This window comes from Pongo abelii, chromosome 11 (genome assembly GCF_028885655.2).
Source record: "Pongo abelii isolate AG06213 chromosome 11, NHGRI_mPonAbe1-v2.0_pri, whole genome shotgun sequence".
Taxonomy (NCBI): domain Eukaryota; kingdom Metazoa; phylum Chordata; class Mammalia; order Primates; family Hominidae; genus Pongo; species Pongo abelii.
The window spans coordinates 82,195,167-82,218,858 of NC_071996.2; the positions used below are offsets into that span (position 1 = coordinate 82,195,167).

The following is a 23,692-nucleotide window of genomic DNA, read 5'->3' on the forward strand; positions in this document are numbered from 1 at the left end:
GTTAGGATAGTGGCTTTCCTTATAGAAAGGATGGGATGAGGTGGAGGGTGAGATGACTAAAACAGGGCATTCAGAGTGTCTTCCCGGATGCCAGAAATGTTCTTTCCTTGATCTGGGGGCCAGCTACACATGTATGCTATATTTGTGTACATTCATTCAACTGCACACTTATGTGCACTTTTCTGTATGTTATAAATGAGCAGAATTTTTTAAAAATGCAGTCAATGCTATTAATTCTAATAAAATGTTTTGACAAACATAGGCAAAATTTCCCAATAAGAATACCTTCAAATACTGTCAAGTTTGTATAGTTTTAGGATGACGATGATGCTTTTTGAGTTCTTTTTTTTCCACTGCCAGCTTGATTTTTTGCTCAAAATGATTTGTGAGCAAATAAAATTTCTCTTTAATGCTGATGCTTCCTTGCTGAATTTAGGAAGTGAATAGGGGAGACTAACACAGACTCTAGTGATGCCAAAGAGAAAAACGTATATCTAGAACTCTGAGTCTATAAAATCTAACAATTGGCAGTTACGCACCTGAATTTCCCTTAGGGAAGCTCAGGGTTCTCCCTAAAGAGCTCTGACAGCAGCCACCATGGCAGCAGCCTGGCAGAATGTTACATTTAAAAATAAATCCTTTTGAGCATTGCACTGAAGGTGATAAGCAATAATGAAGTGCTGCATCAAAAAACATCAGAGAAGCCGCATCAGGAGGGATTTAAAGCCACAATGTCCTTTGGGTTTTGTAGTAATACGCCAGCTTTTATACAAAACGATGAATCTTTCACCGAGATGCAACAGATGGCTTTTCAGATGCTGTGGCAATAGAACATGTACAGCCAAGTGGTGATTCATTTATACCTGAATATCTTGCCCACTTGGATTTCTTACATTTAAGTGTTGTTAAAAAAATGGATAAGATTTATTTGCTATACTGTACAAACTATAGTTTGGTCAAACGTGACATATTTCACTGGCTGCAATTCTTTTTCAAAGCAGCGTTGAAAAGTATGAGAATTTAAGAATTTAAATAAATTTATGGGGGTTAAAACTGAATTTAAAATATTTTTCCTTTATCGTAGTTTCTCAGCTTATAACCCAATAGTATTAAGCATGATCATGCAAAAAAAGGAAATTGAAAGAAGAAAAAACGGTATTCTAACAAATGCTTTCTCAAGTTTTCTGCAATAATTTTTAAACACCTGACTTATCAAAAGGGAATGTCATGTGCTTAGTTTCTAAATTACTAAGTCTTTGGAGAAGCCAAAATTATCTCCAGACAGGGCTTTACTAAAATTGTCTGAGGTCGAGAACGAATTGGGAGGTCACAGCGCCTGATGAAATTTACTGGCAAAAAGACGTGGGGCGATGGTCCTGAGCTACATTTGCCTGGTGACTCTCCTCAATGGCATTAAGACCCTTTCTTGAAGTCTGAAGCCTCTTTCTATTACAAACAGAGGAACTATGTGTTGTCTCTGATGCTGATGCTTCCTTGCTGAATTTAGGAGGTGAATAGGGGAGACTAACACAGACCCTAGTGATGCCAAAAAGAAAAATGTATATCTAGAACTCTGAGTCTATAAAATCTAACAATTGGCAGTTAAGATGGCAGTCTATAGCATGCTAAAGACCTAATGGCAGTGCAGAACTATCATTTATTTTGGAAACCTCCCTAAAAAATACAATTTTTCCCAGGAAAAGTGTAACAATGTTACTCAAGTCACTGAATAGTTCTAAAAGAATTATATTTGATACAATTTTAGAGGTAAGCATAATTTAGGAATCTACCCTTCATTTTGTATAACAAAAATGGGATTTGGAGAGCTTAATCTACCATGGTACCTGACTGATGCTAGAACCAAACCTAGAGCTCCGTGCCCATGAACACTGTTTTGAATATTTAAGTCTGTACAATCAAAGATGTACAAGAATCATATATTGTCATCATTACCTTCTTTAAAAATTCAAGATTAGCATTTGGTGTGTTTTCTTTTTCAATTTTGACTGAAATTTTAAAGAGAGTATTCATTTAATTAAATGAGATTTTAATTTTACTGTTTTATCAACATGATTAATGGGAGAAATTCAATGAAAGAAAAGCCAGTGTGGCCAAAAGCCAACATTTCTTTCCAATTTATAAAGTAGCACAAGATTGATTATAACAGTTCATTTTATTTTATTATATATATAAAACATATACGTATATAACACATATATACGTATATGTTTTAGATTCATAGGGTACATGTATAGGTTTATATAATGTGTATATTGTATGATGCTGAGGTTTGGGCTGCTAATGATCCTGTTGCCCAAGTAATGAACATAGTACCTGATAGGCTTTCAACCCTTGCCCCTCTCACTCCCTCCCTGCTTTTGGAATCCCCAGTATAATGCCTCATTTTAATACTTCTTTTAATATTCCCAATGGGGAAAAAAAGAGATGAACAAAGCTCATTACAACTATGCTTTAACCATACTGTTTGGATCAATATAACTAATTTAAATAGCCTCATGGTAGGAGGCACACTCACATTTGTGTTGTTGGTTTTTATACCGAAGTACTATCAGAATCACAACGACAAAAATGCTATCTGAGAAGGCACATTTTTTCAAGTAATGGCAACTGACCTTCTATTTGAGATCAAAGCAGCAGGCCTATTTAGACCTCTGGCTCTGTCTTTAGGCCTCTCCTCTGCAGTTCACACTAAGAGCCAGGCTAAAGGGATCTGGATACAGCAACTCTGAGGTCAGTGCACCCAGCTGCTGCTATAAATTCTAGCTCTAGGGCACAAAATGTTTTTTCTCCTAGTTTCAGAGAATTTCTGAAGTTGGAGAAATTGAAAGTTCCTGCTTTCAATGTCTAGGCTGTGGTATTTAAGAAACAAAAGGAGGGAAAAGAAAAGAATAGTGGTTTATACAAATTATCCTTTGTAAAAGGATATTTCCCCCACCCCAAGCTTGTTCAATTTGAGAAAACAGAGTTAATATTTGCTCTGCTAGTGCTTTCTACTCCCACTTTGGCAGAGAAAAAAGGTTTCTTTAGCTTAAATATTAACCAAACACTTCATAGCTATTCAAAAGTAGGTGCCCATGTTAAAAATAACAACAAAAAGTAATAAAATCCCAGAAAGCACAACTTGGGAATAAATAGAAACAGTAAAATCTGCTCTAAACCCTTTTTGCATATGTATCCCAAGGCCACCAGAATTACAATGCACTATAGAGTGTTCATAAAAAATTCTAGTAAAGTATGATAGTCATGATGGCCATCATAGAAAAGGCCACTCTTGGTCCTCCATCAGCAAATAAGCCATTCTCACCCAGGAGCGGCAGAGATGGCTTCTACCTGGCAGCCAAGGTTGCTGTGCAAACAGCATGAAAGCCCCTGTTCCATCCTTATGGAAACCTGGTATGGGGTGCCTGATCTGGCCATGCCAAGGCCAGAGTGAGCAGAGACTGTGAGTATGGGGTAAAATTGGAGCTACAATGGGAAAAGTGGTGAGGGATGATCTGGAGAAGGAAGAAAGAGCAGTGAGTTTGGCTTAGTTTTGCAAAGTGGATTAGAATTAGTATGAATTTCTTGTTAGAAATTTCCTAATATCTTACTCCCAAAATGATTTTCTTCCCTTTCGCCTCTTCATTGTATGACAGAAATCTGTATAAAATGAAGTAGAGTAGAGCAAAAACTGCATGAGCAGGAACAACCTAGTGAAGCAGGGCATCTGAGTTCTTCAAACACTCCTGTGGGTGACTGGAAGACAATGTGAGCTCACCCTTTTCCTGAGAAACATGGAGTGTTCTGTGACCCAGGGAATGCTTGTACTCTAAAAGGTCTCTAGTGGGTATTTAACAGATTGGGCCAATAGTTGGCCTGGCTTCTTGAAACTCTGCCATTGTCCTGACATCCTAGAAACTGATGCTACTTGCTTCAGTCAGGTAGCCAGCTTCTGGGGCACTAGCGATGTGCAAAACATCTCCAATGAACACCCAGGTATTTTCTGCACATGAAGGCCCTCATCATAAATGACTGCCCCGGCCCTGTGCATCACGTTACTCTTGTACTATTATACTGACCTTGTACCAGACTTTCTTATATGAAATTTCTTTTTATTTTTTAACATAGTCATCAAAATTTTTACTTTACAACTTGACTGTCAGGTTCTTTTCTAAAAATCATATAAAATTTATGGTGTACAATATGATATTTTGATGCATATATATATATATATATATATATAGTGAAGTGATCACTATAGTAAAGCAATTTGACACATCCATTATCTCACACGGTTACTTGTGTGTGTGGTAAGAGTACCTAAAATCCACTCTTAGAAATTTTCTAACATACAAAATAATATTAACTACTGTCCTCATGCTGTACCTTAGATCTCTAGATATAGTCATCCTACATAATTACAACTTTCTACCTTTTGCCAATATTGGCCTACATCTCCCCATATTCCCCTCTCTCCCACAGTCTGACAGCCACCTTTCTATTCTCTGTTTCTATATATTTGACATTTTAAAAAAGTCTACATATAAGAGAGATCATGCAGTATTTTTTTTTCTGGCTTATTTCATTTAACGTAATGTCTTCCAGTCCCATCCATGTTGTTGCAAATGGTAGGATCTTCTTTTTAAAATCTGAATAATATTCTTTATATGGAATTTCATTTTGACTCCCCAAATAATTCCCTCCTATCCCAGCAATGAACACCAAAAGTCAAGGCCATAATGACTTTTTCATAAGAAGTCCCACTGAAAGTAGAGCATTTCTTCACAGCACTCATTATTTTCCTTTTCAATGATTTGCTTTATAAAGAAACAAAGGAATGGAAATATTTTCTTTTAAAACATTTGTTTTAACTATTGGTCTCTTCTGAACTTCAAACAGACTGTTAATTCCCTTGGCTTTAAAAGACACCAAAGGAAAGTAAACAATTCACAAAAATGGACCTAGTGCTCAATGTATTTAACTTGAGGAAGCATGTTTCCAGCTAAAAGAAATGCAAAAAGAATCCAAAGTTCCAAAACTGCACAATCTCTACAACTTTCCAAACTTTGATTGACTTGTATCTCTGTCTCTTTTTATCTAACACCCTCTTTCTCTAACTCTCTCTAATCACTGTTTCCATAGTCTCCCTCTTTCCCACCTGTCTTTTCTGTCTCTCTCATCTCTCCTATTTCTCTCCTGTATGTAGCATCTCTGTCTGTCTCTCTCTGTTTCTGTACATCTGTGTACCTATCTGTGTGCCTCTTTCATCTCTTTGTATTTGGCTCCCCCCATAATACTTCCAGGGAACTAGAAAGCACTCATAAAATTTGTCATTTGCCTTATTTTGCAACTACATTGTATTAGTTTTGTTTTTAATATTTGCTTCTATAAATCAAAAGATTAATAGCAAGATTATTGTAGTATCAGGACAAGTTTGTCCCTGTGACAAGATTTAACAAATTAGACCATATCTCTAGTTCTGTCTCCAGTAGTCATGTCAATTGCAACAACTGAGGATTGTTTTTATTACGTGCTCCCACGATGGTATCTGCCATACATGTGAAGGAGAGGGACAAGTTAGAAACTTGAGTGCACCATAGAATTTTACGGTATATTTTTACGGAAATTCATCACTGTGTCCTGGGTTATACAAATACTATACCATTTCATTGGACAGCACAAGATGCTTTTACATATATTAAATAGCTTTTTACATACATTTTACACACACCAACATAAGTAGTTTTCTAAACTTTACATGGCTTATGATCATCTCGTGTTTTTCTAATGAAGAAAATGATGCTTGGGATAAATAATTCTATGAAAAGCAAACATAGAAAACAAAGGCCATGATGAATATAGCACTACAAAAAATTTTCCCTAAGTCAGGTATGTAATAACTAAACTGAGCAACATTGTCTGCCAAGAGGTCACACATCAGCGTCTCAAGGGCCTTGGAAAAATTAAGCCATTTCTGGCTTTAACCTATTCATTTTTTGCAAGTCCACTGAACCCTCAGTGTTTACACCTCTAACCCATGAATAAGATAGAATAAAAGAAGTCAATGCTCTTTCAATATTTTTCAAACCACCTGAAATCCCACTGGAGACTATGAGATAAAGACAACTTCCTGGTGCCAAGAGTTCTTAAGTCCTTTTCTAATAATATATTTACCCATGTTTTACAAATGGCAAAATTGAAAAAAAAAAGGTGGGGAGTAAGGTGGGGGAAACAAAAGGTGGGGAGTAAGGTGGGGGAAATAAAAGGTGGGAAGTAAGGTGAGGGAAATAAAAGGTGGGGGAAAATAAAGTGATAACATTAAAATAGAAATGAGAATTTCACAAGTACCTATTGTATACATACAAATTATACCTACTCTTATAACAGACAATACTCCCTCTTGAGGAGCTAAACTTACCTGGTTTCCAGAGAGATTTCTATGCCCAAGGGTCTAAACAAACACGAAACCATTGAGCTTTGACGTGAACTAGATGGAACATTAAAACTTGAAACGGTGCCTATCATAAAAATCATGTGACAAGAGTGCAAATCACCCACGTCACTCAATTTGATTACAGGCTACCAGCCACTATTCTGTCAATCTGAATGTGGATTCTTGGACATGTATAATCAACAGCTTAAATATACTTTCTGAAAGGAAGATAAAAAGGAGAGCGAGTTCTAACATAGTTGGATTGAACATGAATCTCATTTTTACCTAGTAGTTATTCCAACACAAACTCTGAAAGAAAGGGGAACAGTAGCTCATAAAGATTAAAGAAATGTGGGAAATCAGTTACCTCATCATTATAGTTAGTAAAGTGGCTCAATAGTACAAATGAAATACAAGCAGGCTAGGAAAATCAAGATACCATTAGACAAAGGAGTTGCGAAATTAGCAAATTCTATTTGTCTTAATTCTGATACTTTTCTCTTTTTCTGAAATTCATTTGACCTGTTTTATATTTTTGTCACATATTTCATAAGAAAGTTCCTTAAGATGTAAATGTGGGTCAGTTAGCAGTGCTTACCTTTGTTTTTAAGGTTACAGTCCACGTTCACGTCTGCATTTGAGCATTGTACGAGATGTTACATTTAAAAGTAAATAATTCCATCATCTCAACCTGGTGCTCCTGTGAAATGTGGTGCTAGGAAACAGCCGGCAGGCAGTGCTTCTGCACAAATCATACGTCCTGTAATTGCCGCTTAGCTCTGATTACTATTGAGGATCGTGTTTGCAACTTGATTCCAGGGAGAGGACAGAAAACCTTCTGATGACACAGAACCAAATATATCCTAAAAGACTGACAAGTGGCTTTCTTTCACGTAATTTTTCTGAGTATCTCCCAGCTACTCAAAAACTACCACTCTGTCATAGTAAAATGGAAATAAAGCAAACTGACACCCACATCTCCCTCCTAACAAAGGAATTCAATTATCTCAAAATATCTACTTATCATAACAGTTTGGAATTTTCAGTATCACTTATATGTCAAGGGATTATTCCCCCTCAGGTGGGCAACTAAATCTTTTAAAATTGCTTTTTATTTCAAAAAGAATGTGTTCTCACAACGAACTTTATTTATATTCTGTTAGACTAGAATAATTTATTTGCATTCTATTAGGCCTGAAGAATTTGTTTCCTTTCCCATGGATTTTTAGGTTTTAAATAAAGATTCATATAGTTCAAAAAGACTAGAGCAGATGTCAATTTGATGTTGATAAAATTAATAGGGATGTGTATGCATCTCAACTCAAAAACCTAATTTCAGTTATATAGGGTATTATGGTAAAATTGAAGTTATACATGCTTGGAACTAAAATGATTTATTATTTGCTCTCATATCTAATTAATTTAACTTTGCATCTAGTGGCATCTGACCATGTTGTCAGAATAAAACATCTGATATATCCATGTTACACAGTGTGGCTATGACTGAATGGTTGTTTTGCTTATGCTAAGCTGATTGTCATTGATACTGATGAGTTAGCTTAGTGGGCATTTGAATGAATAAAAGAAACTTGAAATGACTGATGCTTGCAAATGTCAGGAAGGATTTTGCACCTTTGGTTGGGCAACTTAGCACATTTGCTAACCACAGCCAACACTTTAGTGACGTACAGAAAAAATTATATTTATCCAAGTTCTGAGATTTAGTATATCTGCTTATGTCAGATTTGCACAGTAACTATCAGGGACAGGTAAACCTAAGTGAATAATTAGATGCAGCAGAGAAAATGGTAATTATAAAACCAGCTCTTAGAAATGGTACATTTTTTCCAGTCTCAATCATCTAAGTTATGAATAATAACAAAAGACTATTCTAAATGAAACATAGTATGCTAGCTCTATACTTATTTCCCCCCAAATAACAATTGGGCAGTCCTTATGATTACAGTATAATTATAGTCATGGCTGTGGTTTTCACTTAAAAAAAAGTCGTCATCTATGATAGCTCTCCCCTAAGAAACCTCTGCTCTGTAGAGATTATCCTGATGGCCTCTTCAAAATATTTTTCTTTCATGAAGAAGTATTTCATTCTTTCTTACCTGCTGTTGAATCATGAGTGATTCTTGGAGTATTTTTTCTAGAACATTTCCAGGTCTGGAATACTAGTGCATCCTTGAACTCCCAAGCTCTTTATTTGTGCGTCTCACATATTTTTAGTTTAGTTCAGTAGTACACAAAGTGTGGTCCTCAGACCAGCAGCATCAGCATCACCTGAGGACTTGTTAGAAAAGCAAATTCTGAGGCCTCACTCCAGATCTACAGAATCATAAACACTGGGGATGGGGCCCAGTAATCTGTGTTTTAGCCGGCCCCCTACATGACCTGAAACATGCTGATGTTTGAGAACCACTGGTCCATAGTGCAGGTATGTACTAAGACCAGTGGGAGAAAGGGATAAGGAACACTTAAGCCTCTATGGGGAAAACTACAGGAGAGACAGAGGCTCCACAGAGAGGTGACATTTAAGTGGTTATCTAAAAGATGAGAAGAGCTTGGATGGATCCAAAGGAGGCACCAGGCATCTCTTACCTGGCTAAGTCATCACCTTTAGTTAGTTAATGCAGCCCGCCCTCTCTATAAGACCTTACCCTATCAATCACTATCTTCCTTTAGTCAGTCCATTCTTAAGGAAACAAAACTTGCTTCATTCTTGTTAGCCTCTTAGTCTAACAACTATTTGCTCTTACCTTTTAACTTCTTTTAGAGTAGCCTACCTTTCCTTTATTTTTTACTATCCCCTCACTTCATAAACACTGTAATCTGGCTTATGATTTCTCCAGCAAAATAAAACTAGGGCTCTGAAGGCCTCTATCAGTCCTCCTTGACCTCTCTACCATTGGTAGAGTATAATCCCATTTCTAAATCACCTCTTTTCCAAGCTCACCTTTTGTATTTCTAACCTTAACTTTTGCATTTTCCCTCCCACCTGTATCCCATTGGCACCTCAAGCTCAACTTGTACAAAATTAAACTACTTATCCCAGCCTCCCTGCCCCTATCCCCTCACCTCACTCCCTAAAGGATATTTCTTCTTTGCTGGTCTTTACTTCCTTACATGCAGACTCTAAAACTTGAAGCTGTATTTGACTTCTCCCTCTTCCTTGTGCCTGAATCCAGTTAGAAAGCTTTATGACATCTGTCACCTCCTTTCCTTTTTCATACCCATTGACATTACCTTCATTTAGGTCCTCATTAGCTGTTCACAAGCATAATTCCTTAATCATTGTATTCACCTTGTAGTCAAATGAATTCTTAAGAAGAACAGCTCAAATCAATCATTATCCTACTCAAACATCTCCTGTGGCTTCCCTCAGTGGGTTACAGGCTCTGTAATACTATGCACCTGTCTAAATCTCTACTCGGCTACTTACCAGCTGGGAAACCTTACATAAATTAATTGACTTAGCCCCAATTTTCTCATATCTCATGAGGAGCTCTGAAGGAAATACTACATGTAAATTCTTTTTTTTTAAAAAAAAACAATAAGGAATGTTTTATTTTTAATCTCGTTTCATCTTGTAACATGTTCATCTGATAATATCATTTTAACTACAACAGGGTGTTAATGAGACCACACCCAGCAATATGAAATTACTAGAATTGTCTTCATAGAAAGAAGATAGGGCATTTCCTATAAATCCCTGAAGTAAATATATGAACAAATATTATTTAGGCAAAAATGTACACTGGAATATTTTCCTTCTACATTTTCTTACGATGGTGGCTAGAACACTGAAGGGTTTAGTGAATGGTGAGCATTATTATTACCATCGCCATAGAATCCAATTCAAATGCCGCAGTTCAGTATCCAACACCATCCTCAAACTTAAATGAAAACTGTTTCCTCACACTTTATAAGATTTATTAAACCAAATTCTCTCTCAAGGGACAGGCCCCACATCTTATTTGTCTTTTTGTCTCTGGCCCCTTAGGCAGTGCCTTACACTTGGTAGTTGCTCCAGAAATGTTCAGTGCATGAAGCACTAGCTGGTTCTTGTATATACACACTTTCTGAGTTCTATCACTTTTTTCATGCCATCTTGCCTCCCAGGATGCTCTTCCCTTTTTGTCTCCTTTAAATTCTCTCCATTTTCAAGTGACACTTTAAATGTCATCTCTTCCACGAAGCCTTCCCTCTTTTTTCAGAAGAAAGCATTTTGATGTCCTCCGAACCTGCAACGCATTTTATTTACATCTCCATTACAGTACTTAAGACTGTTGATAACCTGCAATGCATTTTATTTACATCTTCATTACAGTACTTAAGACTGTTGATTGTGTATTACTTGTGCATGTGTCTTCTTCCCCAAAGAGCTCTAAGCTCTTCTGGCTTAGAGACCAGACTTAATTTACTGCTGTTTGTCTAGGGCCCTGCCCAGAGAAGGCACTTAATGAATGTGTTGAGTGAATGTAGGCATAAGGGAATAGCATCTGTGTTTTTAATATAAGAACTGTGCTGCTGCATACTACCTGATTAAAGGTTTTATTGCTCATTGATAATTATGATCATCTTCAAAGAGTACATGGATTATGAGAACTACAGAAACAAGTTTAAGACCTCTTATAAATGAAGTATGTTCCTAATTTTGGCTTAAAGTCAGTACTCTAGAATCCAGAAGCATTTTTCATGGAAATAATAATTCCTGGGATAGTCCTCAAAAGCTTAATTGACCTGCAGGACAGCTGTGTAAGATATAGCATTGCATTAGCAATAGCACCTCAATGCCAACCTTACTATAAGGGGTCTTGAAAAGGAGTCAATAGCCTATGAGTGTTTGTGAAGATACTCAGTCTTCCTTGCAAAACATAAAGCCATGACTTTTGTTTTCTTTTTTATATTTTAAGACATACTCAGAAAGCCATAACCTGAAGCCAACTTGGTTGTGTATTCGAACGGTTACTTTTCATCGCCAGGATGAACGTGACCTGGTTAAAGAATTAATTTATAACTGTTGATTATAAATTTAAATGTAGAAAATGGAAGTCCTCTATAAAGTCCACATATTTGAATTTTTAGAACTCAGAAATAATTTTCTTTTTAATTTACAATTCTAAATTATAGTTTTCATGTCTTCACGTCTTCACTTTGAATCAATTTTAAATGGACTATGGCTTCTGATTCTTCAGCTTCAGTTCCTTCATCCGAATCCCCCTGACAAATGCATAATGACTTGTTGACAAATTCTTAATTACATTCATTGGGGAGAGGAACTGTTATTTTAGAGTAACTCTTGAGTAAGTATATAATCTTTTTTTTTTTTTTTTTTTTTGAGACGGGGTCTCGCTCTGTCACCCAGGCTGGAGTGGTGCGATATTGGCTCACTGCAACCTCCACCTCCTGGGTTCAAGTGATTCTCCCTGCTTCCGCCTCCCGAGTAGCTGAGATTACAGGCGCCAGCCACCACACCTGGCTAATTTTGTATTTTTAGTTGAGACAGGGTTTCGCCATGTTGGCCAGGCTGGTCTCGAACTCCTGACCTCAAGTGATCCACCTGCCTTGGCCTCCCAAATTGCTAGGATTACAGGCATTGAGCCACCGTGCCAGGCCCATAATCTTTTTTAATGAAAAAATTATGGCCCTTCTAGTCATCTGAATTGCAATTTCGGATTTTCACAAGTTTACTTATTTAAAGCAGCAGGCAAACCTAGAAACCAGCTATCTGTGGGGGAAAAACAAAAAACATATTTTCACTGTTACTTTTGCTTCCACCATCACTGAGCAAGACATTATGGTAAATTGGAAAGTGGGTTCACTGGTCCTAAAGGTGCTTTTCTATTTAGAGAACAAAAATAATATATCCAAAACAATTAGAAACTAATACAAAGACACATAAAATTTAATGTAAATTAGTGGCACAGATATAGAAGTGGTACAGGACAGAGCATAACATCCACAGGGCAGGAAGCTTTGTTTCATTCACTAATGTATTCTAAGCACCAGGAACAATGCCTTGCACATATTGTCAGCTCAAAAGCCACTGCAATCAAAGGAGAGACAAAAGTGGGCTAGAAGAGCTGGAGAAAGTTTCACTGTGAAGGCAGGACTTGAGCAAGACCTTAAAATATGTGATTCTTTGATTCCTCCTTAGCTTCCACCTACATCCAGACTATTGGCAAGTCCTGTTGTCTCCACCTCCAACATAGGCTGCAAATCTTCCTGCTTCCGTCCATGTCACTGTCACGTACTAGTCTGAGACACCAACATTTGTCTGGACTACAGCTAATGAATCTTAAGGGATCTTTCTGGGACCACTTACGGTCTCCGACATTTGGTTCTCACACAGCAGCCAAGCAAACTGTTTAAAAATACAAATCTGATCATGTCACTCCAGTGGAACAGCTTCCCACAGCACCTGGAATAAAATCAAACCCCTTGCTATGGCCTGCAGTCACCACATGTTTAATTAAGCCCCTGCCTGCTCCAAAACCTCACCGAGTACTGCCTCTCTTCCCCCAGCCCCCAAGATCTAAGCGTCCTTCCTCTCTCTTTCCCAAACACATCACATTCACTCTATCTCAGGCTTTTGCCTCCGCTGTTCCCTCAGCATGAAATTCCCTGCTCCCATTTCAGTTGTGCCTCAGCTCAGTTATCATCTCAGTGAGCCCCTCCCTCTATTACACTGCTCGGTTTATTTACTTCTTGGCACTTATTTGTCTCTAAAATGATTATGTTTTACTTGTTTACTTGTTCATTATCTCCTGTTACTAAAATATAATCTCCACAGGGATAAAAACTATATTCCCAGTTTCTAGAGCAGGGCCAGGCCTATGGTAGGTACACAATACATATTTTGAATGAATGAATGACCACAATTTTCCAGCATTTTCAAATGTGAAAATACAATTTTAGCATCAAATGGTTTCAAGGACTTCTCACATAGTATTAGTGTTATTTTTTCCCTCAGTATTCACTGATCATATTCAAAGCTGTTATGAAGTTAGCAACATTTAATGTACGGTGGTATTTCATTATCACAGTAGGGCTGACATACATTTGGCAAAAATATGTTGGGTATGTGTGAGAAATGGTATTTATTCAATCTGTCAAACTGAAATCTATCAAACTTAGTACTCATTTCCATTTACAGGTACATGAGGATCCTCAGCCCACAGATGTCAGTGAAGCCATCAATTGATACTCAGATTTGATATAAGAGGACAGAAGGAATGGCAGAGGTCTTAGTTAGAGCTTTCTTAAGACCAATATGAGAATAAATTCTATTTAAACACTTATCCTAAACTGAGGATAAACTAACTTATTTTTTAAACCATCTAACACCTAGAGTTTATTAGTCATCTTTACTCATTTGTATAACAATGTCTAACACTTACATAACATTTATTATGCACCAACACTGTTCTATACACTTATGTATATTAATTCACCCAATTTTCAAATTAACACAGTAAAGGAAGAACTTGCTATTACCTGCATTCTCTAGATGAGGAAACAGGGCACAGAAAGACAAAATATCTTCCCCAAGATCCCGAAGCAGGCAAGCGTCAGAGCTGGGGTTCAAACACACGTAGTTTGGCTCTAGAGTCCATACTTTTGCCACTATGTTATGCTGCCTTGCTGATATAAGGAGGTATCATTTCTACACTAGTAAAATATCTTTTGCACCATCCATAGCATATAAGAAAAATTGCTTATCAGGTGTCAGTTATTCCTAAATATGCATATTTTACTTTTAAACATTCTTAAGTAATATCTTCCTGATTACTGCCAAATAAAGCTCTGAAATACTTCACAGCAAGTAACTTTATGAAGCAGTTCTATATCATGTGGGAAATCATGAGGAAAATCTAAATAAAATACCAAATCTCACGGTGCCTTCAATATCACTGTGAAAACAGCATAATTTTCTAGGACATGTTGTGAAGGCTGAGGTGATAAGACAGCATATCTTAAAATAACTTGAAACCAAATATGTATTTGTGAGCATATTCCCAAATCACCACAAATGTTTTGTTTTGACAGGTTAGAACATGACACAGAACTCACCTTACTATATAAGGTCTTTAAGTGCGCAAAGCGCAGTGCTTTCTGCACAGTATTGGGTCAAGCTGTTTATGAAGAAAGGTCAATATTGGCTTATAGCACCAAGGCTATAGATACAGTCCAAGAAAGAATTCCAATAAGACTTAGGTTGTTCTGCCATTCATATAAGGCCCTTCATTTATTTCCTCATTTAGTCCCTCCTTTTTGAAGGGATTATCTGTCTTATGAAACGTGAATGAGTCAAGGAGTTGAGTATCCTGAACATAGTTATGCAACATGACCCCTATGTAATAAATCTTCCTAGAAGCAGGTCTTTTCCAAATGGGGCCTGTCTTCACTATTCTCATGTGATACTTGGCAAATGAGGTATTCTGAGTCTGACTGGACACTTCTCTGCTCCTCAGCTGACAACTCTTTAACACAGATGTCAGCCGGAAAATTTACTGGGGCACGTAGGGGATCAGAACTTTTGAATCATATCCAGCCAAGAGAGTCCATCATCTCTCAGCTCTCTGCTGCCCTGCCCCATCCCAACAACAACATACCACTCCTGCAAGTCCTCCCAGCTCTGATGACACAGAACATGGGAGGGGGAAAGGATGGGCTCTCAACATGAAGCTGGTTCCTTTGTGAGTTCACTAAGGCAGAAAAATCTGTACATTTCTGTGATCTATTCTTTAATAAAAATTTGGGGGCTTGGGAATAAATGTGAAGGAACTTAGGGCCTTTTATCATAGTGTATGTAGCCTTAGAGCCAGACCCCAGTTCAAATTTTGCTTTTACCATTTAATAGTGAAAAGACTTTGGAGAAGTGCTTATTCTCTGAGCCTCAATTTTCTCGTCAGAAATAATACCTGTCTTTTTTAGATTTGGAAGGGGAAGGACACTTATACAATGCTTAACACAGTGTCTGGCATAGTGTGCATTCAATAAATGTTAGTTCTCTCTTTGTTTCTCTGATTCTGAAGAGAGTTATTTGGAGGCTGGCATTTAGAAATGCCTATAATATCCTCAACATATTCCATTTTTATTGGTTTTCTCTTTATTTTGGCTTTATGCCAGGGCTTCTTAAATTAGGATCCATGGACCACCCCCTCTCCAGGAATTGTATGCAAATATTTGCAACCATGCTCATTTCTCAGAGAGAGGAATCAGAGTTAATCAATTCACAAGGGATTCTGTGATTCAAAGGGATTAAAAATGTCTGCATATGTTTCTGAAAAGTTGCAGGCAAACCGAATATCTTTTTTTAAATCAAATTTTATTTTTAACGTACTAGAAAAGCCTGTGAGTAAAAGGGACTCTACAATGAATCTTTCTATAAAGCAAATACTTGTTTCATAAACTGCATATTTAATCCAGGTTTTTTCAGTTTTTGCACACTACATTTGATTAAAGTAGAATATATAGCGGTATTACATGCATAGTAGCTAACTTCCATGAACAATTTAAACACAGCTTGTGGGGTCAAGTTCAAGTTCAGTGTACACTGAAAGAGAAAGAACTCCAGAAAGTCCTTGCTCTTAATTGGACAAAGTCTTTGTTATCCTCTGCTCCAAACATCTCATTTTATGGAGGAAGAAATTGAGGTTCTGAGAGGTTATGTGACTTGCCCAAGGTCATTACAATAGTTATGGACAATGAGGAATAACAGCTGTAAAAATAATGACACTGATTATGATGATGATGATGACAGCACTGTGATCTATTGAGCATTTACTTAAGCTAAGCCTTTTAAAGACTCTAACCTCACGTACTTTCACTACAAGCCTGAAGGAAGATTACCTCTATTCAGCAGATGAGGCACTCTGCCCAGGGCTCCCCTAGCCAGCAAAGGGACAACTTAGAACAAAATCCAGCTCACAACTCATATCCCTGTTTTGGCTTTCCACATTGTACTCTTAATCAGTACTTGAAACTGCTTCCCAGAACACAACAGAACAGAGAGTCATCTGGTCTTGAAATACAAATAATTAAAAGGTTAGTTAGGAAAGATTCAGTTACAACCTTTAAGTTCTATTCATATTTTCAGATGGGGTTTCACAAATACAATATTAGACAGTTCTTGCTAATGCTACACTTTCACAAATATACACTAGGAGTACAATCTCTAGAACAAATCCAGATCATCTCCTGCTTGTAGTAGGGCTCTTAGACACAACCCTCCTCTGGCCATATTCCTACCCAGTTCGTAGGCCAAAGGGATCGGCCCACATTGTCTATGCCTTCCCCACCCCTCCTTCTAGACCACATCCTGGGCTCCTGGGATTCTGTAAGTCGATGCCCTAATGGCCCTCTGACTACTTCCAAGTCCTGTGTAGGTCTCTTTTCCAGATCCCTTCCTGTGAGGTGGACAACATCTGTGTGGGCCTGGGAGTGGCCTCAGGGTGGCTATTTTCAGGAAATGTAGTTGGAGGTTGGCAGTGAGGACTAGGGTGCCTACCTTCTTGTTGAACAGGACAGGAGGTGGGCCAGGAGCCACTTTGTGCTTCCATGTTCTGGCAGAGAACTTTGAGGTGTCTAGGAATTCTAAAATAATACCTGGCCTTCTCAGATATTTATGAATGAAAAAATCCATGTATTCAAAATCCAACTGATTTTCAATGATGGCTAAAAGCCACATAGTGTACTAGGTGTTAAGTATATAATGATGGACCAGAAACCTTCAGTCCCTGCCTTCATGGAGCTAACTGCCTTGTGAAGGGTTTACTTGAACACACAGACATTTAAGATACAGAGTGATAGTGTGGCAATAGGAAAAATACTGATATGGTGAAGGCTGGGTAGGAAAAGAGAGGCTGATAGAGCTAAGGAGTTCAAGTAGAAGGCATCATAGTAACCTATGTGAGAGACAATTTGAGCATGAACTAGGGTTAGGCTGTAGTGAGAAAAGAATACAGACAAAAGAGGTAGACTCGATAGGACATGACAACTGATTGGAGACAGGGCTAATATCCAATGGACTATTCAGCAAGTCTTCCAGCTTGGGTAGATGGAAGGGCCTATCATGGAGAAAGAACACAGAAGGAGAGGTCAGTTTGGAGGGAAATGTCATTTCTAAGCTTTGACCTGAAAACCCCTCCAACTCAGGGATTTTGGTTTCTACCTGCCCATACTACCACCAAGACTGAGGTTGTGCAAGGCCTGTGTGCTAGACTGTATGGTCCTCCCCTTCCCACTAAGCCCTGTTTATTCTGTACCACCAAAAAGAAGGGCAGACAAACAACAGCCATGAATAAAGGGAATTCTTGAATGAGGCTCTCATTTATAATTCCTCTGTCAAAGATAATCATTTGTTTAAAATATGTGGCTATCATTAAAGTTACCAGGACTATTTAATAAATAATAAAGTAGCAGAATTTTCCCAATTATATTTGATTTTCAGATATTTCAAATCTTATAGCAAGAATTCACATTTAGTCAATATTTCAAGAATCTGCTCTCAAGTATTTGATGTTAACCTAATAAATGTTGATACTTTAAGTTGAAGAAAGTGACTTAGGAATGGCGAATTCATATCTTCTGCAACGTATCTTTTCAGACGTTGCATATGCATTTCACAGTATATCTCTAGCAGCAATTCATCTTTATTAATAGATCTGAATTATTATCTTTTCTCAATCTCCAAGAATTTCACATGAAAAATTCTGGAGGAAAAATTTTAAGCAATAGCACTTAGACTTAGATGAAAGGAATGGTATAATTTTTAATTTTTATTTTGCTAAAACACCAAACTGATATGCTAACAATACTTTGTGAGGCCAGCAGCTATCAGGAAAAAAGAAAAACCAAAAAAACAAAAAACTAAAGGATAGGTTCAGTTTTTCTTGAAAACAAACTTTTCAAAAGTAAAATTTATCATTTTGCTCAATATTGATGAATACTCGTTTGTTTTATTTATTAGTTATGTCATGTGCTGTAAAGTTAGGTCTTTTTAAAAATAAAAAATTTAGATTAAAAGGTAAATTTAAGAAAGTTACTTTTGAACTTTTTAACAATTGTGCTATGTGAATTTTTGAAGTTAAAAAAACAAAAATCAATACTCCGTCAGGGAAAAATAAAAAACAGATGAGAAAGCTTTCAAGGCTTCATAAATATTTTAAGTAAGCTCAGAGGAAAAAGACAAGTTGTAGGTCAGCAATGCCAAAGTTACTCAGATCTAATGCCTGTGTGGCTTTGGATAAAGTCTTAATTTTTTTTACATTTCAGTCTCTGTGAATACGAGAACTAGAGTAAAAACAAACTCGCCAAAATGCCATAAAAATAAGGTTAATTATGAGGTCTGACATAACTTGATAAAAAGTATAGCATTATTATTATAATATCTATTTTATTTTCTCTTTCCACAGAAGGGTATCCTTGTGAACCAAAAGGAATGACTTTTAAAATCACTCCTTTACTATAATGCTGTTTAAGATCCATAACAAAATCTTTACTCATGAGGAATGGGCAAATAAAAATTAGCAATTTGAGGGTGATGATAGAAGTATGACTCAGGCCTGAATTAAGGGGTTTGAATCCTGCACATAAACTGCATTTTACAATAGCGAAAATATAGGTAAACCACAATCTATTTGGGGAAAAACAAAACTGTACCTTTCTGTGGATAAAATACGGATCAGAAGTGATACTAATCAGATAGGGAGTATTGTACTTGCTCAGAACAATAAATGAACTCAGTACAATTAAATGAACTTTTCTGTTTATCCTTCTCAATATTTTTAGGAGTCAGTGCAAATAACAAAGTAGAAAGTCTATGGAAGCAGAATCTAAAGTATCCCTGTTTGGCTCTGAGCAAGATATTTATCTGCTTTATCCTGAATAAGGAGCAGCGTGGGCTAAAAAATATCTCTGAGTAAACAATGATAAAATCTGCTGGGTAACTACTAAAATAATGAACATTGAAGCACCTGAATTACAGTCAAATCAACTGTAGCTGCTTACAGGAAAAGAGCATTAAAAGCCACAAAGCCTATGAACAAACTAGATGGAAGCAATACTAAGGAAGTTAATCTGAAGTCATACTTGTACATTGAAGAAATTATATTCTTCACATAGCATAGATGGTGAACACTTATAAGTATGGACACAGCAACAACTAACTACTGCCTTCTCTTAAGATTCTGAAGAGTTAGGGAAGGAAGGAGGGATGTTAGGGGATCAGGGCTTTATCTAAGGAGAGAAGGTCCTTGCTTCCCTTGCTCTCTCACTCCTTCCTTCCTTGAACTTCTTAAAGCCCTGCCTTCTAGGATACTTCTCTCTCCAGACCCTCCTCCAGTCTCTCTAATCAAATTGCTTTCTCTTTTTAGAACTGCCCTTCTTTCATTTCTGTGTATGTTGATGCTGCTCAGGTACCAACATCGGTCTTCTGCTGGTGGCCCTCTACCCTCTCTGGATGGTCTCCCTGCCTCTCAGGGTATTATCTCTCTGCCAACGACTGCAACTCAGAGCTCAGGCCTCTGCCCCAGGCCTCAGCTCTGTATATGCAGATACCTGCTGGGTATTGCCAACTGGATGTCCCATAACCATGCTGAAAGCCAAATTTATTTGGGCTGGGAGAATTTGCTCTGCGACGTGACAATAAAATTACTCATCCTGTGATAATAAAACATATATGTAGAAGAAGAGAGTCAGTGCCAAAAAGTGAGAAAAAAAAATAAAAACAAGATTTCGTACAAATCTTCACTATACCAGAATTATATATTTCAACTATAGTTATAATGATTTGATTACAAATTAAATGTAACATTATTTGAACTTTAAGTTCAAATGAATGATAGCGCTTTGGTTGGGTTTGTTTTGCCCCTCACCAAATGTTAAAACCAGATTGAGAAGCAGAAGTCGAAACGCTATTTATTTGGAATTCTCATTGGCCTGCAAGCATTGCTCCTTTCCTTGGAAAGCTTTTGTTCCTACAGGAGAAGCTTTCAAAGGCCACTTGTCTGGGAGTGAGGCTCCATGTGGTAGCTGATTCTGCCTACTTTACTGCAGAATGCCAGACCCACAGGAATAATATCAAGAAAAAAAAGAAAGCAAAAGGGAGGAAAGAATTAATATAGTTCTCTCTCTATCAAAATTTCTGCATGAAGAATAAGTGGTAGTTATGCCCAAGTGTTTTGGTATTCTTAAAAGACTTTTGTTTTTTTTTAAAGGGAGGTACCCATGTTTTTAGTTTATATTCTTGACCCAGTGCTGGTATAATGCCCATGGGATAGTTAAAAATTTTAAAGTGCTACAAGATTTTCATTAAAGATCTATTAGAATTTCCTCATGGGTTCATTTTAAAAGTAAAAGTTGGAACACATTTAAATGATAATATGTTGCATTAAACTTTAACTTGTTTCTTCCCTTAGATAACTCCTCTCCTTGTATTCTTTAAGTTAGACGATGGCAACTCTGCCACAACACTTGCCCCCTACCTCTCCTTTTCTTCCCACAGGCACACAGTTACCAGGTCTTACATGTGTAACCCTCCAAAACGTCTCAAATCCATCCCTGTGACTGACTTCTGTCCTAGTTCAGACCCTCATCTCTTCACATCATTACTGGACTCCTTCACTCCAGTTTTAATCTCTTTGGATCCATCTCCCATGACGCTGCCAGAACAACGTATCTAAAAATCAAAAGTGAACCACATTACTCTTCTGCTGAAAATCCTTTTTTTCCATTTATCCATTTGACACATACGTCCTGAGGGTTAGGGCCTATGAGCCACATCTATGCATGATGTTGGGATTGTGGCCTAAACAAGACAGTTGGGGTACCCATGCCCATGGAGCTTCACCTTCATCATGTCATTTACACTAACATGGCCTACATGGTCATAAATCTGACTATTTCTATGCATCTTTAAGAGAGGAAGTATCTTTTCGACTCACTAAGGTTGGATGAAGTATTCCTTCACTTTGTTCCTGTAATACCTATATTCCACATCACCGTAATTACCGCATTATATTGTGAGCATCTTTCTATAAGTGCACAGTCATATACCCAGTCTGGACAAATATTTAATGACTAACAAATTTGAACATGATTCGTAAATTCTATATAGTCTATAATGACTTCAGAGAAAACTGGTCGCAAGAGATACTGATAATACAGAGATGTAATTCGGGGAGGAGACCAGGAAGCAGGAGCTGTTTGGATCTCAGCTCTAAGCCATATCCACATGGGCTTATAAAATTCAGGCAGTTCAACAAACACAGGGTAAGTCCAATTGATCATCTTGTTCCAGGAATCTCTGCTGCACTGTTTGCCTCCTTGATCAAGGTGTTAATTAAGTATGTTATAATAAAAACCGGTCCTTTTGCTAGAGAAAGTTTGAGGAAAATCTCACAACAGATGGCTTTAAGCATTCCTCAGATAAGATACCAGGAGAAAACTGGATATGAAAATATATTGAGGCAGTGGAAAGTATCATTATCTGCAAATGAATATTTGTGGCATGGAGAAGAGCCCTGTAACATTGGGCTAATAGAGTAAAACCTAAGACTTTCCATGAAGCTTTAGAACCCTCTATGAGAAAATAAGCAGGCCACCCAGGCCCAGGTGGACTAAAGGGATCTTATTTTTTTAAGGTCAAAATTAATGGGGAATAAGCCAAAACTATTTTCTGAGATGGTAGAATAATATTTTTTCCATTTAAAGCTACTTCTAGTTCATTAGAACTCATTAGAGAATACTTGATATAAAGTTGATTATGTATCAGATAAATAAATCTCACACTGAAACATAAAGTTTCTCTAACAGCATATGCCAAAAAGTATACATGAATATGGTTCCTTTTCTTCTATAAGACCCATTATTGTAATTCTCTAATTATATAGTGTCAGCAACTACTTTAAAGAGAAACATTGCCCACGCATGCCCAGTATATTTCTGGTAGAAAATGTGATAACTGGACCCATGCTCCTTTATAATTATTAATCTTGGGGAAAAATAAAGTTAATTTAAGGGCTTATTAAAACCTTATAAATTGAAAAATTTCTTTTTCTTATCAGAAAAAAACTATAATTGCTTTTTGCAGAAGTTTGGATAATTATGTGTCAGTATTCCTAATAAATTACTAATATGAATACTAGTTATGGCCACAGTAAGGAAAACAATGAATAAACTCATTGTTTAGTGGTTTGTGCTGTCTTTACCAAAAAAAAAAATACTGGTGGCTATGAATAAGTGTTAATGTGTTTGCTTTTCTGTAATTTTTCATAGGCTGATATATTTAACTCTCATAATGTTTTCAAGCAAACATACCTCCATTTTTTATATTAAGCAATCAGTAAGTATCTAAATAGTTTTTCCTTCCTTCACAATTACTTATTACTTAATTACATAATCATATGCTATTATTGTTGGCTAGACACCTTAGACATTAATCACTTTCCTCAACTAGTGACAGTACTCTGAACGTGGGATGTATATGTGTGTTTGTGCATCCATATACACATTGATAGATTCTTTGGATAATGTTTATATTTATGTATGTTGCACATTTAAGTACTATAGACTTCCATTCAGAAGCTCTAATTCATTTATAAATTCATTCAAATATTTCTTAAGCACCTACTATGAACCATTGCCTATGTTCATTCTAACTAAGACAGGGTCCCTGCTCTTAAGAGGTAGTTGGGAAAAGAAAACAAATACGTTACAAGGGCAATAAATGAGTTATGTACAAGGTAATGAGTAACTCTCCTTTCTGAGTACACACTTCAAGTTAAGCCATGTCTTAAAACTGTAACAATTATACACAAAAGCAAACTAATGTAGTAGGCACATTCATCTTGCCCTCCCAAATCAAGACGGTTAGAGGATGTGTGTGGTGCCTATGTGTATACAGTCACTCTGAGACTATGAGACATAGAATGAAAATATGTTGTAATCTACCTCACTCATATACACATTCATAGTTGCCCTGCCCAGATACTGAGAACCATTTTGGATCAACAAGTCATTTGCATTATTAATTGCCAATCATGATGATGCTCAGAATTGAATCACTTCCATCCATACCTAGTGGGAAACAGTTCTTTTGCCTTTTAAGGTCATTAGATTCTGTTCCCAAAGCTTGAAAGTCACAGTGGCCCTTCACTGTTTGTTCAGCTGATCACGAATCAGAGGTAACGACATTTACATTGCTAATAAACTTTGCATCAAGCGTGTTAACTCTTAGTTTGGTAT

At 37.0% G+C, this 23,692-nt stretch overlaps 1 protein-coding gene across 9 annotated transcripts in view; it reads right to left on the reverse strand.

Annotated features, from left to right (window-relative positions):
• The window catches only part of ZNF385B (zinc finger protein 385B), a 420,524-nt gene that overhangs the window by 116,895 nt on the left and 279,937 nt on the right, over positions 1 to 23,692 (reverse strand). The window contains exon 1 of one of the 9 annotated variants that reach the window (XM_009237882.4): positions 7,032 to 7,199. The exons of the other annotated variants lie outside the window; for them this stretch is intronic. The gene's annotated coding sequence lies outside the window, so the exon portion shown is untranslated. Of the gene's footprint in view, positions 1 to 7,031; positions 7,200 to 23,692 lie in introns of those variants that run through there. 9 annotated transcript variants of the gene reach the window in all.